Genomic DNA, 15,179 nt, shown 5'->3' with positions numbered 1-15,179 from the left:
GGTCTGCAACTGGGCGACCTCCGTGAGTTGGGTCGGGGAGAGGTGGTCTCCACAGGGGACCGGAGAGGTACGTGATGCCAATGTCCCTTTTTGAACCTCCGGCCCCAGCTCCGCCTTCTCTGGAACCACCGACACCAACGCCACGGGGACCTCCTCGTTCCAGAGTTTAAGCAGATTGAGGTGGTAAATCTGTAGCGTCCCACCCCTGTCCGTTCGCCTCACCTCAGAGTCGACGTCCCCGACTTGCCGTGTGACCTCAAAGGGTCCTTGCCACTTGGCGATCAATTTGGAGCTCGACGTGGGCAACAGTATGAGTACCTTATCTCCCTGTGTGAACTCTCTAAGGTGCGTACCCTTGTTGTACAGGCGGGCTTGCCGTTCCTGGGCCTGCCGCAAATTCTCCTGAGTTAGGTGGGTGAGCGTGTGGAGTTTTGCGCGCAGGTCCATACGTACTGAATTTCGTTCTTGCTTTGTGAAGGTCCCTCCTCCCAATTTTCCCGCAGCACGTCTAGGATGCCGCGCGGCTTACGCCCATATAATAATTCGAGCGGGGAGAACCCCGTGGAGGCTTGGGGGACCTCTCGCACTGAGAACAACAAGGGTTCGAGCCACTTATCCCAATTACGTGCGTCCTCACTTACGAATTTTTTAATAATATTTTTGAGGGTGCGGTTGAACCGTTCCACTAAACCGTCCGTTTGTGGGTGATACACGCTGGTGCGGATCAGCTTAATCCCCAATAACCCATACATTTCGCGCAGTGTTCGTGACATAAACGTAGTGCCTTGATCAGTCAGAATCTCTTTCGGGATTCCAACTCGGGAGATGACGCGGAAGAGTGCCTCTGCAATACTGCGTGCTGAGATATTGCGCAGAGGCACTGCTTCCGGGTATCGCGTTGCATAGTCCACCAGAACTAATATAAAGCGGTACCCTCGTGCTGACCGATCTAATGGCCCGACGAGATCCATCCCAATTCTCTCAAATGGGGTCTCGATTAATGGAAGAGGGTGCAAAGGCGCTTTTGGAATGGCCGCTGGATTTACTAACTGGCATTCGCGGCATGCCGTACACCACCTATGGACATCGCCGCGAATCCCCGGCCAATAGAATCGGGCCATTATTCGGGCTAGTGTTTTATCCTGCCCCAAGTGTCCAGCCATGGGATTAAAGTGAGCCGCCTGGAATACCAATTCCCGGCGGCTCTTCGGAATTAAAAGCTGCGTGACTCGCTCTTTAGTTTGAGTGTCCTGCGTCACTCGGTATAATCTATCCTTCATAATCACGAAGTAGGGGAAGGACGGGGTGGCGTTCGGCTGGAGCGTTTGACCATCGATTACTCTCACTTGGTCAAACGCATGCCGCAGAGTCTCGTCTCATGACTGCTCTAATGGGAAATCCGCGAGGGATTCCCCAATAGAGAGAGGAGGAGCCGGCGGCTCCTCACTCTGATGCGGAGATGACGTAGACGGCTCTGTGACAGCTGCTCCTGCCAAAGCGACACCGGGACCTCCCCCTGTCAAATGGCAGGACCCACTCTTTACTAGGCGTGTCATTAAACCCCGAAATCCCAGCCAATCAGTCCCCAAAATTAAAAAGTGGGTAAGGCGAGGATTAACCGCCGCCTTCACTATAAATTTTTCCCCTCTGAAAATAATGTTGACCGACACCAAAGGGTAGCGGTGAACATCCCCGTGCACACACAACACCTTCACCCCTTGTGCTCCCCCCAATGCCTTGTTTTGAACCAGGCTTTGGCGAATTGAGGTCTGATTACAACCAGAATCCACCAATGCCTGATATGTAGCCCCTTGGATACTCACCGGTATGCGATATGCTCCAGCCCGATTGAGGGCGGCCTCTGGCGCGTCGGGGATCCGAACCACCGCGCCCACTTCCATTGCCGTGCACTGCTGTTGAAGGTGGCCCGGATCCCCGCAGCGCCAGCAAACCGGCCCGGGCTTTCCCTCTGCATCGGTGATCTGGGGCTCACTCACCTGAGGTGGGGGAGAGACAGACACAGAAGGGAGAAATGGGAGGGCACCACGGGTGCGGCGGGCCGGCTGGGGTGGTGCCGGCCCCCGCCTCCACGGTGGGGGAATGGGGCGAGGACGGGACACAGGGGGAGGGGGAGAGAGAGAGAAGAGGAGAGAAGAGAAGATGCCATCTGCTGTCCTGCCGCCGGGACAGCCGCCACATGGTCCTCCGCCAGCTCGACTGCCTGATCCAGCGACGCTGGGCGGTGGCACCGAACCCACTCCGCAGTTCCTGCTGGCAAGCGAGCGACGAACTGTTCCAGCACCACCTGGTTGATGATTCCTTCGGCGTCGTGGTTGTTGGCCCTCAGCCACCGCCAGCAGGCGTCCCAGAGCTGCTGGCCAAACGCGAACGGCCGGCCGACTTCCTCCAAACGCAGCGCTGGCACTGCTGTTCTGGGGTGCGCCCCACGCGCTGGAGGACGGCCCGGCGGAGGTCCGCGTAGGCCAGCCGGTGGTCGGCGGGGAGCTGTAGCACGGCCAGCTGTGCTTCTCCCGTGAGCAGGGGGAGGAGGTGCGCCGCGCGCTGCTCCATCGGCCACCCCGAGGCTTCGGCGACTTGCTCAAAGAGCGTGATGAACGCCTCGGGGTCGTTCGGCCCATCTTGGTGACGGTGAGGGGAGACGGGCCCGTGGTAGGACCGCTGGTGGACCCCGCCGACACAAGGAGGTGCCGGAACGCCTGTCGATCTTCTTGTTGGGCCAACACCAGGGCCTCGAACCGCTGTTCTTGCTCCTTTCGGAGGGTGAGTAGCGCCTGGTGCTGGCTTTGCTGGGCCGTGGCGAGGGCGTGGACCAGTTCAGCGAACGGAGAGGACTCCATGGGGCTGTGAGGCTGCTGTGCTCCAGATCCCGGGTTTCGGCACCACTGTGGCAGTTCGGAGTAGGTGGGTGGAGCACAGAGGACGGCAGGACAGAGATCAGGTTCAAATTATTGTTTATTGTTACACTTTTCAGTTTAACAAAGTCTCGAACAGACACACACACGCCAGGTGTCTTGTTCCGGGATGAGCACCTCTGCTGTCTGCTCTCCCTCCTTATATAGGGCGCGGTCACTGGGAAGACACACAAACACAGGTTAATTGCGCTCAGGTGTAGTGATTCTGCCACTCACCTTCCCTGACTCCGCCCTCCTGTCACAGACCGGCGCTTGACCACGCCCCCGCTGCCACAGTATCTTTCGTCAAGTTTTATTATACAATACTTACTGATCTTTTTGAATCCTGCACCTGACAAATAACTCAAAAGTATGAAAAAACAAAAACTAAAACTAATAAAAACTAAACTAAAACTAAGCATTTAGAAAAAAAGAAAACTAACTAAAACTAGCAAACCTGCTCTAAAAACTAATTAAAACTAACTAAATTAAAGGAAAAAAGGTCAAAACGAAATAAAACTAAACTATAATGAAAAATCCAAAACTATTATAACCTTGGTTATCACACCAAGTGTATTTTTTTAACACACTGAGGTCTTAATACAGGTCTCTACACTGAAGAGCAAATCAGCACAAAGGTACTTTTTCACCATGAGTGCGCCATATCATGTCTGTAGCAGGATCTTGTTAATTCATTGTATTTATGTTTGTCATTTATTACATTTTTATGTCTTTCCTTTGCCGATGGGAAAAAGAGACAAGCTTCTACTCACTCTGTTGTCCAATATTCCCAATCAACAGAGATTTTCAGCACAGATAAGTGACAGAATTTCTCTTTCTGCATCCTTCTCTTATTTCCGCTTTCCTCCACCTCTCTCCTGTCACTCATTTCTCATCTACCTGGTTTTCCTCGATATCTCCTTTCCTGTCTTATTTGTTCCTTTTTGCTGTTACTCAACTGAACACTGCAAAAAAGGTCAGAGTTACCAAATTTGTTTAACAAATAAAATAAAAGCTAATCTCTCCAGAGACCGAAGTCTAATTGCAATCCCTGTTCAACCATAATGCGATTGAGGAGCTCGGGGACTTTTTAGGCCAGTTGGTGTATATTGAAGGCCTTATCCTCTGCTCATAATCCAATTGCTGAACTTTAATCTGTGTGACCATGTCCATAAAATCTCCGTTCTGTCAATGGGATTGGGCTGGGACACAAAATAAGATGCACACACACTCAAAAAAAAAAAAAAAACGTTGGATTTACTTAACCGAGTTATGGCAACCGGTCCCAAGAAACTGTGTTAATTTAGATGTATTGAATACAGTTATGTTGAGTTTTTCAACACATAACTGTATTCAATACATCTAAATTAACACAGTTTCGTTGGACCGGTTGCCATAACTCGGTTAAGTAAATCCAATGTTTTATTTTTTTGAGTGCAGAAAAGGAGTGCTGATTGATGTTAGTGGGATTTTTAATTTAAACTTTAGCAAGGAGCAAAATAAAATGTCCAGCATTGGCAATAATTATCATTTTTCACAGATAAAGCAACTCCTTGCTTCTGCCGTTAGTTTGTTTTATGCAGAGCTATTATACAACAACTTAGACATACATCTAAGACAGATCTAATTTAAAGGCCATGATAAAACTGCAAATTTAAAGGCCTGAGTGGCAGAGAACATCAGCAAAATAAAGTCGTAATTGTATCCTGTTGGGTTTTCCAAAAGAATTTTAAGTGGTTTAGTAGATTTTCCTCAAAGATTTGCCTACTCTCATACACTTGTAAACAACCCATTACTGATGTGATTACTTACTGTAGGACACAACATCCTAGGTTATAATACTGGCTGGAAAAAAGTAGCTCCCAAGAAATGAAACCTTCCATTGATGGTTTGGTTGTGCCAATTAAGATCACCTGATGTTTTGAGGGTTGTGACAAGCAGCTAGATCCAGAATTATTGACGTTTTAAGAGGATAAGCAAAAATACTTGTATAAAATAAACAATGAAAATAATGATTCAGGTTTTCCATGAAATCATCCTGGAACTTACATTTCTCACAAATGATGGTGGCAAAATGAGTGACATGAACATTATTGACAAAATAAATTGCATCATTGAAAGAAAGAAGTATTTTTATCATGAGGAAAAACAAAGAGGTCGCTTATAATAATTTAATAAATAAATAAATAAATAAATAAATACTATTGGGCACAGCCAGGGCTGTAAGAAGAGCTTTCATTACCTGCCCCATCCACATCCCTCCACCCCCATACATACCAGGCTATCTTTGCCCAGAATATGTTTGCCTTTGCCAGGAGGTTAAGATTTAGCCCCAGTAAGATAACAACCCCAAACACATATTCAAATCTACCCAGAAATCATTGCAGGAACAAAAATATCAGTGTTTCGCAAACCCCAGATCTTCAGTGTTCTCTTCGCAAATTGATGTAAATGTCCCAATAATTTTAAAACCAGTGTTTTAATCATTTATGCTTGAAAACAAAATATCATATTGAAACAAACTTATACAGAGTCCCCTCACTATAAATTTGTTTTTCAATTTGTTTTTCAACAGTTGTTCCACAAAATTGAGTCATACAGACGAGGCACGTAGTGCCGCGTTGGCTATAAGCCATGTACGACGAGATTGAGTGGAATAACTATTTTATTCTATCCACATTCAGTGGATTTTGAGAAACAGAGCATTTTTATTTTTTGCAAATACAATAAATAAAAACTTTATACAAAACATCTGACAAAATCATTTCTGCTTAGGATGTAAGCAAACTGGTGAGATGACAGTAGTAATTTGTGGAAAATGCGATAATAATTATTCTTGAAAAATAAAAAAAAAGCGTTCTTACCATCAAATACGTTTATTCCATATTTTGTTGCTTTTTTGCCGCTTTTGGGGTTTTGTTTTCAAATAGAGTTTTTATTTCATCCTCAGTTGGTTCAGCAAAATGCGCCGCCATTTTCTTCTGCTTCTTCTTCTTCTTAAGGGTTTTTTTTGGCGGTTGGCAAATCAACTTAAAGGTGCATTACTGCCACCGATTAGGCTGGAGTGTGGAACAGGAGATATAGGGGGAAACAAAGCCCCAATAATAAAGCCGCCATTTTGTTTTTCTCTACTCACGGTATATGAGCTGATAGCCTAGTAGTAGAGTAGCCAATCAGAGTATGTGAGTGCTCATATTCAGTGAATGTGGATTGAATGATACTGTACACCTTACCATTGGAATCCATAGGCTTGTCCATGTCTTCTCGGATTTATATTCAATGGTGTTCAAAAATCACTATGCATGACTATATCATGAGCATTCCTTGTCAATCTAAAGTTGACCACTAATCTTCTGAACCCAAAGGCTAAAGAACATTGTGTTTGTATGAATCTGGGGCCTCAATTATATATATATATATATATATATATATATATATATATATATATATATTTTTTTTTTTTTTTTTTTTTTAATTGCGTAGCAACAATCCTACATTTGATCTAAGGGCCCGTTTACACGAGGACGCTGTCGGGTAAAAACGACTAAATATTTTATCGGAAGTGCCTTTCGTTTACACGGGGCGGCATTTCCGAGGCTGAAAAACGGATAAAATTGAAAACGCCTTCCAAAGTGGATAAGTTTAAAAACGGCCCCCGTTGCGTATCCGTCTAAACTACCCAATACGCGAAACTCCGCTCGGATCTGCTCACGTCGGGTACGCGTTTACGTCATACATGTGTCATATACTGTACATGCCAGCCCGGGAAGTAAGAAAGTAAGTAAAAAAGTAAGAGCATGTCTGATTACATCGATCCAACAGACCTTCAAGCTGCTCTGTGTTTTAATGCAGTAGATGTGTTTTCCTGCTCACCCGCCCAGCTGGAGCTCCTCAGTTTGGTGTCGCCAAGTTACACGCACGCGCGCACACGCGTGTGCGTGCACGCGCGCGCCGCCTATTCAAGCCGCTCGTGAAACCATAAACCCGAGACTGAAAACAAAACTAGCAGCCGAACGGATTTATTTTGCTGAGATGGACACTGCCTTTTCTCTTCTTCACCGAAACAAGAGTGAGTGTTACTTAATAAAGGCAGATTAAAAGAGTTTCGGTTTGCTCCTGCTCCTCCCTCGAGCACTACAGTACCTCAGCCGGACCGGTGTTCTGTAAAGTTATCCTAGCAAGTTCTCATACAGACCGTTTTATTATTCAAAACAAGTCATTACAAATTATTTGACTTGGCCAAAGACTCGACCAATACGCACAAAACATAAAAATCGGCAAATGCGTGAAATTCTCACCGATTTTCTATCAGCCCAGCTGATCGGTGGGACAAAACTACTGTTGAATTTTCCTACCCTCCTGGATTTCGCGCATGCGTAGTAGGCTTGGTAGGATAACTTGACAGAACAGCGGCGCAGATGTGCAGATCAGACAAGACGGAAGACGTTGCGCATGCGTGCAGACATAGCGGAGACATTTATGCGTCACCGTATAGACGCAGATTTCCTCCTTGAAAACGGTCGTGTAGACGCGGAAAAAAGTGAGAACGAAAACGGACTTTTGCGTTTTTGTTTTATACCGTCCCCGTGTAAAGTGGGCCTAAGATCATTTCTGAAATGAGCATACGTGTGATTCAGAGAACATGAACACACACACACAAACACAAAACAAACAAACAAACAAAAAAAAAAACAGGTGTATGACACGTGTGTCTCCCAGATGTGAAAACTATAAATCACAAATGATCTTGAAATCGTGCACAGCTGAACACCCTTAGATCTACACCTCATAAGTGCCCCTAACTGGTTTCATTAGCATATAAATGAGCTCAGATCAAAGCCCAAAAACACAATAACTGAGTGGTAATTATGTTAAATTCCTGTTAACACTGTACTGTAATACTGTACTCATGTGCATGGGGTGCCTGTATGGCAACATGAGTGCAATCTATTGCACCTATGACACTGGTGAATCCTCTTTGATGAACATAATCGTCTTTCACATTGGCTGCTCCTCGGTACTGTATGGAATCTTCATGTAGGGACGAACAGATGATCCCTTGAAGTACAACTGGTGTAATTCTACTTAACGATGGCTGGGATATGCCTGACCATTCACTAATTTCTCTTTGGAGCATGTTCCTGTAGCCAGGAACCCAAGAACAGATAACAATACAGGTAGGGCTCAATTTCAATTGGTGTGTCTTGGTAAATTTGGACCCATCTGTGCACAAAACTCTAATAGCATAGTTCATGGCAAATGGTACCTGTTTATCAGTCATTTGTCATCATGTGCAAAAAAAAAAAAATCTGCCTTATCTCTAAAAACTCATTCCCTGTTTATTGCCTGGTTGGTGATATCTTCAAGTAGTGCCAATGGTGTCATTCTTCCTCTTGCAAATGACTGCGTTATTGGACCTTTTATAGCCTATAGATTGACTGAGATGCTTAACATTACATTAATGGCATTTCACAGACACTCTTGTCCAGAGTGACCTACAACATACCCAGAGTAGCTTTGGGAGCAGTTGGAGGTTAGATGTCTTGTTCAAGGGCACTTCAGCCATTCCTGCTGGTCCAGGGAACTGAACTGGTTACCTTTGGTCCCAAAGCTGCTTCTCTAACCTTTAGGCCATGGCTTGCCCAATATAGCTTCCACACATGGCTTTACACATGTGGAACCATAATGTATAGGCCTATGAAATAAATTTCCTTAAAGGACGCATCAGTTATGCTAACTGAGTTTTGGAAAACCAGTGTGTGTGTTTGTTTTCTTTTCTACAAGTAGCCTAGTATGATGTTTTAATTTATTAATAACTTTATTGTGCAAAGCATTAAATATAGCCTAAACAATGTGTGCAATACAAGTACAACAGCATCAACTACTACCACTACTACTAACAACAACAACAACAACAATAATGAGGATACAATTATACAGCACATAACATGCTGGCACTCTACCTGTACTTCTCGAACAGTGGCACAAGAAAAGGTGTGACACCAAATTGGAATCTGACATGGAAATAAGTATTTTTCCACATCAAATACCTTGTTTTTATAAATCTGATCTTTGTCATGGGTTTGAGCTTACACACATTCCAAGATCAAATCTGTGCATTAGAACGTTTTATAAATAAAGCGCCTGATGGGTTTGCGATTTTTCCTGTCTTGTTTTCCAAAAACACTAATGTAACTCAAACTCCTCTGTATGAAGGCCAAGTGTATCTCCACCATCAGTCTAATATTAGAGAGTGGGGTCATCATGGGACACTTCCTTCCTAAACAGAAAGCATTGGGGGTGTGACTGAGGAAGTCAGGCATCAATGGTTTTTATTCAGTACTGTAAATATTCCCTGTGCTTTTGTTGGACTGAGCCACATGGCAAAATGATGATAATAATAATAAGAAGAGGAATGAAGGATGGACATTCTCAACTGAGGACACTTAAACTAAGGTGAACCGGAGCATGTCTGATCTAAGATTTAAAGGGCCAGATCTAGATGGCTGATTGTATGGGTGCTGTCATGGCTCAAGTTGGGGTATTTTTTGTTTTTATTTTTTTTAATGTACAACCCCGATTCCAAAAAAGTTGGGACAAAGTACAAATTGTAAATAAAAACAGAATGCAATAATTTACAAATCTCAAAAACTGATATTGTATTCACAATAGAACATAGACAACATATCAAATATCGAAAGTGAGACATTTTGAAATTTCATGCCAAATATTGGCTCATTTGAAATTTCATGACAGCAACACATCTCAAAAAAGTTGGGACAGGGGCAATAAGAGGCTGGAAAAGTTAAAGGTACAAAAAAGGAACAGCTGGAGGACCAAATTGCAACTCATTAGGTCAATTGGCAATAGGTCATTAACATGACTGGGTATAAAAAGAGCATCTTGGAGTGGCAGCGGCTCTCAGAAGTAAAGATGGGAAGAGGATCACCAATCCCCCTAATTCTGCGCCGACAAATAGTGGAGCAATATCAGAAAGGAGTTCGACAGTGTAAAATTGCAAAGAGTTTGAACATATCATCATCTACAGTGCATAATATCATCAAAAGATTCAGAGAATCTGGAAGAATCTCTGTGCATAAGGGTCAAGGCCGGGAAACCATACTGGGTGCCCGTGATCTTCGGGCCCTTAGACGGCACTGCATCACATACAGGCATGCTTCTGTATTGGAAATCACAAAATGGGGTCAGGAATATTTCCAGAGAACATTATCTGTGAACACAATTCACCGTACCATCCGCCGTTGCCAGCTAAAACTCTATAGTTCAAAGAAGAAGCCGTATCTAAACATGATCCAGAAACGCAGATATCTTCTCTGGGCCAAGGCTCATTTAAAATGGACTGTGGCAAAGTGGAAAACTGTTCTGTGGTCAGACGAATCAAAATTTGAAGTTCTTTATGGAAATCAGGGACGCCGTGTCATTCGGACTAAAGAGGAGAAGGACAACCCAAGTTGTTATCAGCGCTCAGTTCAGAAGCCTGCATCTCTGATGGTATGGGGTTTCATTAGTGCGTGTGGCATGGGCAGCTTACACATCTGGAAAGACACCATCAATGCTGAAAGGTATATCCAGGTTCTAGAGCAACATATGCTCCCATCCAGACGACGTCTCTTTCAGGGAAGACCTTGCATTTTCCAACATGACAATGCCAAACCACATACTGCATCAATTACAGCATCATGGCTGCGTAGAAGAAGGGTCCGGGTACTGAACTGGCCAGCCTGCAGTCCAGATCTTTCACCCACAGAAAACATTTGGCGCATCATAAAATGGAAGATACGACAAAAAAGACCTAAGACAGTTGAGCAACTAGAATCCTACATTAGACAAGAATGGGTTAACATTCCTATCCCTAAACTTGAGCAACTTGTCTCCTCAGTCCCCAGACGTTTACAGACTGTTGTAAAGAGAAAAGGGGATATCTCACAGTAGTAAACATGGCCTTGTCCCAACTTTTTTGAGATGTGTTGTTGTCATGAAATTTAAAATCACCTCATTTTTCTCTTTAAATGATAAATTTTCTCAGTTTAAACATTTGATATGCCATCTATATTCTATTCTGAATAAAATACGGAATTTTGAAACTTCCACATCATTGCATTCCATTTTTATTTACAGTTTGTACTTTGTCCCAACTTTTTTGGAATCGGGGTTGTATATTAACGTGTCATTAGGTTTTCCACTAAGCTGAGCCAAACATGATGGTCACATTTACACTCAATTTCTCAGATAAGAACACTTTTATTTGGAAATTATTCTGCAAATGGGTTATGAGGAATGAACATGGACTTGGGGAGCCATTTGAATATGTTTCTAACAATTCTTCTCAAGCAGGCTGCATTATAAGCACAGAGCTCAATTTCTGTTAAACACACTGTCAGAAATAGGGGTACAGTAGGAGTCCATTTCTGTATCCCAAGGTCCAATCTTTATGAATATACCCCTTTGGGCTCATTATTGGAGCTCAGGTTAACTATGTGTACCTTTTTAGGGCCAAAAAGGTACATATATGTTCCTAAGTGATATATAAAGGGTACAAATAAATACCTTAGAGCAGTGTTTCTCAGCCACTGGGCTGTGGCCCATTAGTGGGCTGCGACACGCCATCTAGTGGGTCACAATTTTTTTTTCAAGTTTGAAGCCAAATACTAAATAGTTCAGGATGTCGTAGTGTCCCGAATCCAGCAGCTGGCTTGACATACACCTTTCAAGTGGAATAAATACATTTGTGGTTAAATTAAGAAGAACAAGTCTTTATTATTGTCACGTTCTTCCTTTGCATTTAGCGTGCACACACACACACACACACACACACACACACACACACTGACAGAGAGCATGCACGTAGAATAAATAAATCCATTTGTGGGTAAATTATATGGATCTGTGATGCCTGCTGGAACAGAAGAGTGGGGGGATTAAGAATTGAGCGGCTGTGGTTTGTTTACACCCGGTATTAAAACTTGTAACATCCTAGCAACCTTCTCAAAGACACATACAAAAGCCCAGAAACTCCTATTTACCTGGGCAAAAATGATGCAGGATTTATCTTGTAGTGTCCTGATCCTCAGATCTTTAACCCAGCCACATATTAAAAGTTGTACTCCTCCATGCGCTTCCAACTTTTCATCTGTTTGTCCGTGTAGAATGATGTCTGCAGCATCAGGTACAGTAGTTTGAGATGTCGGGGAACTCAACGGATGGATAATTTTTACGCTGGGGTCATAACAATAATTTTCCAGTTCATAATGAATGAATGAATGAATGAATGACTTTATTTTAAGACGATAAGTTGATCAGCAGAGCTGGTGGGGTCGTGCATGTACAGATACAAATAATTACAAATACTAAAGACTAAAAATAAACACAATCTTAAAAAAACTTAAAATCTGTTGATTATCTGTTAATTATCTTCACATTAAGTTAATTAATAGTATGCATAACTATTGTCTTTGTATTTGGTTACAGTTACAATATGATCAAAATTTATTCTATTAATGTTAAATTTAGCAAGTAAATGTTCATTTCATAGAAAAAATCATTTTTTGTGAGCATGTAAGGATCTAATCCCATTGAGTGGTTTCTGCATCCACTTCTTTTGAGTGTACTTCTTGGTTTTAATAACTTGCTTGTTTGCTGGACACAAACATGGCAATAAGTTCTTGTGTTAATCAATCAGACTCCACTTTTGGATCATTAATCCCTTTTGACTGAGAATGCCCTGTATGCATGGTTTTATGTTGGCTTCTGGCACATCCATAAAGTTTTAAATACAACACCTACAATTAAAAACAGTTTGATCTTATTGAACTTATTTAATTATTGGACTCCCATCTGTAACAGGGAGTGATGTTGCATCCCGTGAATACACTTTACAATAGATTATTAGATTCTAATAGAATAGATGAGCCAGAATAATTGGTGATCATTTTTAATGGGCCCCAACTCGTTACGAGTATGAATAGGTGGGCCTCGAAACAGAAAAGGTTGATAACCCCTGCCTTAGAGAGTACTGCCCCAGCGACAAGCCATTGTACCCCTAAAGGTACAATAATATACTTTATTTTCTGAGAGTGCAGTAAGTCTATTTTTTTTTAATTCTACGTTTTGGAATATAATATAGTTGTAATATTCCAGCAAACAGAGGGGGAAAACGTCCTGGTGGTTTATTAATATGTAGTTGGATTTATTTGACTTTTGGTTTCTATTTCTTTTACCATTTTCCTATATGCGTTGTTCTATTTATTCAGGTGCATACAGAATGAATGGGGTGTCTCTGGCCTACTTTAGTGCTTCACTTTCTTTTTTCTGTCATGGGCCATTTCATTAAAAGCTGTAGGAACTCTGGACTCTGAATAACTCTCAAGAGGCCATTTTGTATGATGTAACATTATTACTCAAGAGTCAAGAAGAGCTTACTGTAAGTCATCCTATCCCATTATATACACTAAGTAACTTTAAAACCGCACATTGATAAAACTTGCTGAATTCGTGCTGAGTTTATCTCAAGAAGAAAAGAAATATATCACAATGGAAAAATAACTTCGTTCCGCCCGAATAAGTTCCAAATCTGTGCTCAAATCAGAATTTAAGGGAGTTGTACTCAATAACGTACAATATGACTCGGGTAGTCAATGACATGGACAGGCTTTAATTTTCAAACAAATTTTGCATACACTGTACACACACAATCTTGCCTATAAATACCCAGGGGAAATGATGGGAAAATTGTCATTATTGAAGATGCCACGCCTAAGCCAAAATCAACGTGAACAGGCCATTGGGATGTTGCGTGCTGGAAGTACACAGACAGAGGTCGCCCGGCACTTCGGTGTTCATCATTCGGCCATTTCCCGTTTGAGTCAGCGTTACAGACAGACAGGGAGCACCAGGGATCATCCACGCCCTGGTCAGCCTCGAGTCACGACGCCAGTTCAGGATCAGCACATCAGGCTAGCTCACCTCCGTGACAGATTCCTGACACCCTCAGTCACTGCTGCTGAGACCCCTGGACGACACAGACCCAGAATCTCCAGCATGACGGTCTGAACATGGACCAACTGTCACTTTGAATTTTTTTATTGTGAATTAATTCTTGAGTTTGACAATAAATGTCCTTTATCGATGTTTCAAGATGTGTGTGCATTACATACAATATCATAAATTTCAAATATATGCATGGATCTAAAGTGATATCGTGTTGAATTCCATTGTGCGTTTTTAAAGTTACTTAGTATATAACTAAGCAAAACAAGTGGGTGAACACAGGACTAAATATAATACAGGGAAATATTATACTTGTTTATACATAGTTATCATACATGGTTGGACTACTATGGTACAATAAAACATAATACAGAAAATATCCAAGACAGTATGAGAAGAAATATAAAAAGTATCAGTGTGTGGCTAACTCCACAGCACACAAATCAACTCGCAACCTAGCCAGCTAAAATTAGCTAAATAGCTAAAACACAGAAACAAGAACAAAAACAGACACCAAAAAATGAGCAGGATCTGCGATTATACTGTAATCAAAAGCTAGTAGCAGGCTAACACTGTGCAATTTTGTTGATTTTGTTATGCTTTTGCTTTGTTTTGTTGATTTTGTTGTGATTTGCTGTAAAGTGTGAGCACCTGCATCCTGATGTGTGACGTCATTTTTACTATCATGTCAAGACATCAAGCCATGCAGTATGACCAGTTGCCAGATGTCAAGATTTCTCTGATTGTATAATGTAAACCCAGCTTAAAATGAGCCAGACATCCTAGTTACCCCAACAAAAGGGAGTTAAATCTGAGGATATACACTCACCAGCCACTTTATTCAGAACGCCCATCCAAAGCACCTGCTGTTTTATGCAGTTCTCTAATCAGCTGATCCCTTGACAGCAGCACAATGCATAAAATTATGCAGATCCAAATCAAGAGCTTCGGTTAATGTTCACAATGTTCAAACATCAGAACGGGAAAAATTGTCATCTCAAAGTGTGACTTTCTTTCACTGTGGCATGGGTGTTGGTTTGAGCCAGATGGACTGGTTTGAGTATTTCAGAAATTACTGATCTCCTGGGGTTTTCACACACAAACAACAGTCTCTAGAGTTTACACAGAATGGTGCGAGAAAAAAAAACCATTGGCGTGAGCAACAGTTCTGTGGGTGGAAAGAAATGCCTTGTTGATAAGAGAAGTCAGAGGAAAATGGCCAGATTGGTTTGAGCTGCCAGGAAGGATATAATAACTCAT

Source organism: Neoarius graeffei, chromosome 27 (genome assembly GCF_027579695.1).
Source record: "Neoarius graeffei isolate fNeoGra1 chromosome 27, fNeoGra1.pri, whole genome shotgun sequence".
Lineage (NCBI taxonomy): Eukaryota > Metazoa > Chordata > Actinopteri > Siluriformes > Ariidae > Neoarius > Neoarius graeffei.
The sequence above is the reverse complement of the archived record's forward strand: the minus strand, read 5'-3'. Positions refer to the sequence as shown.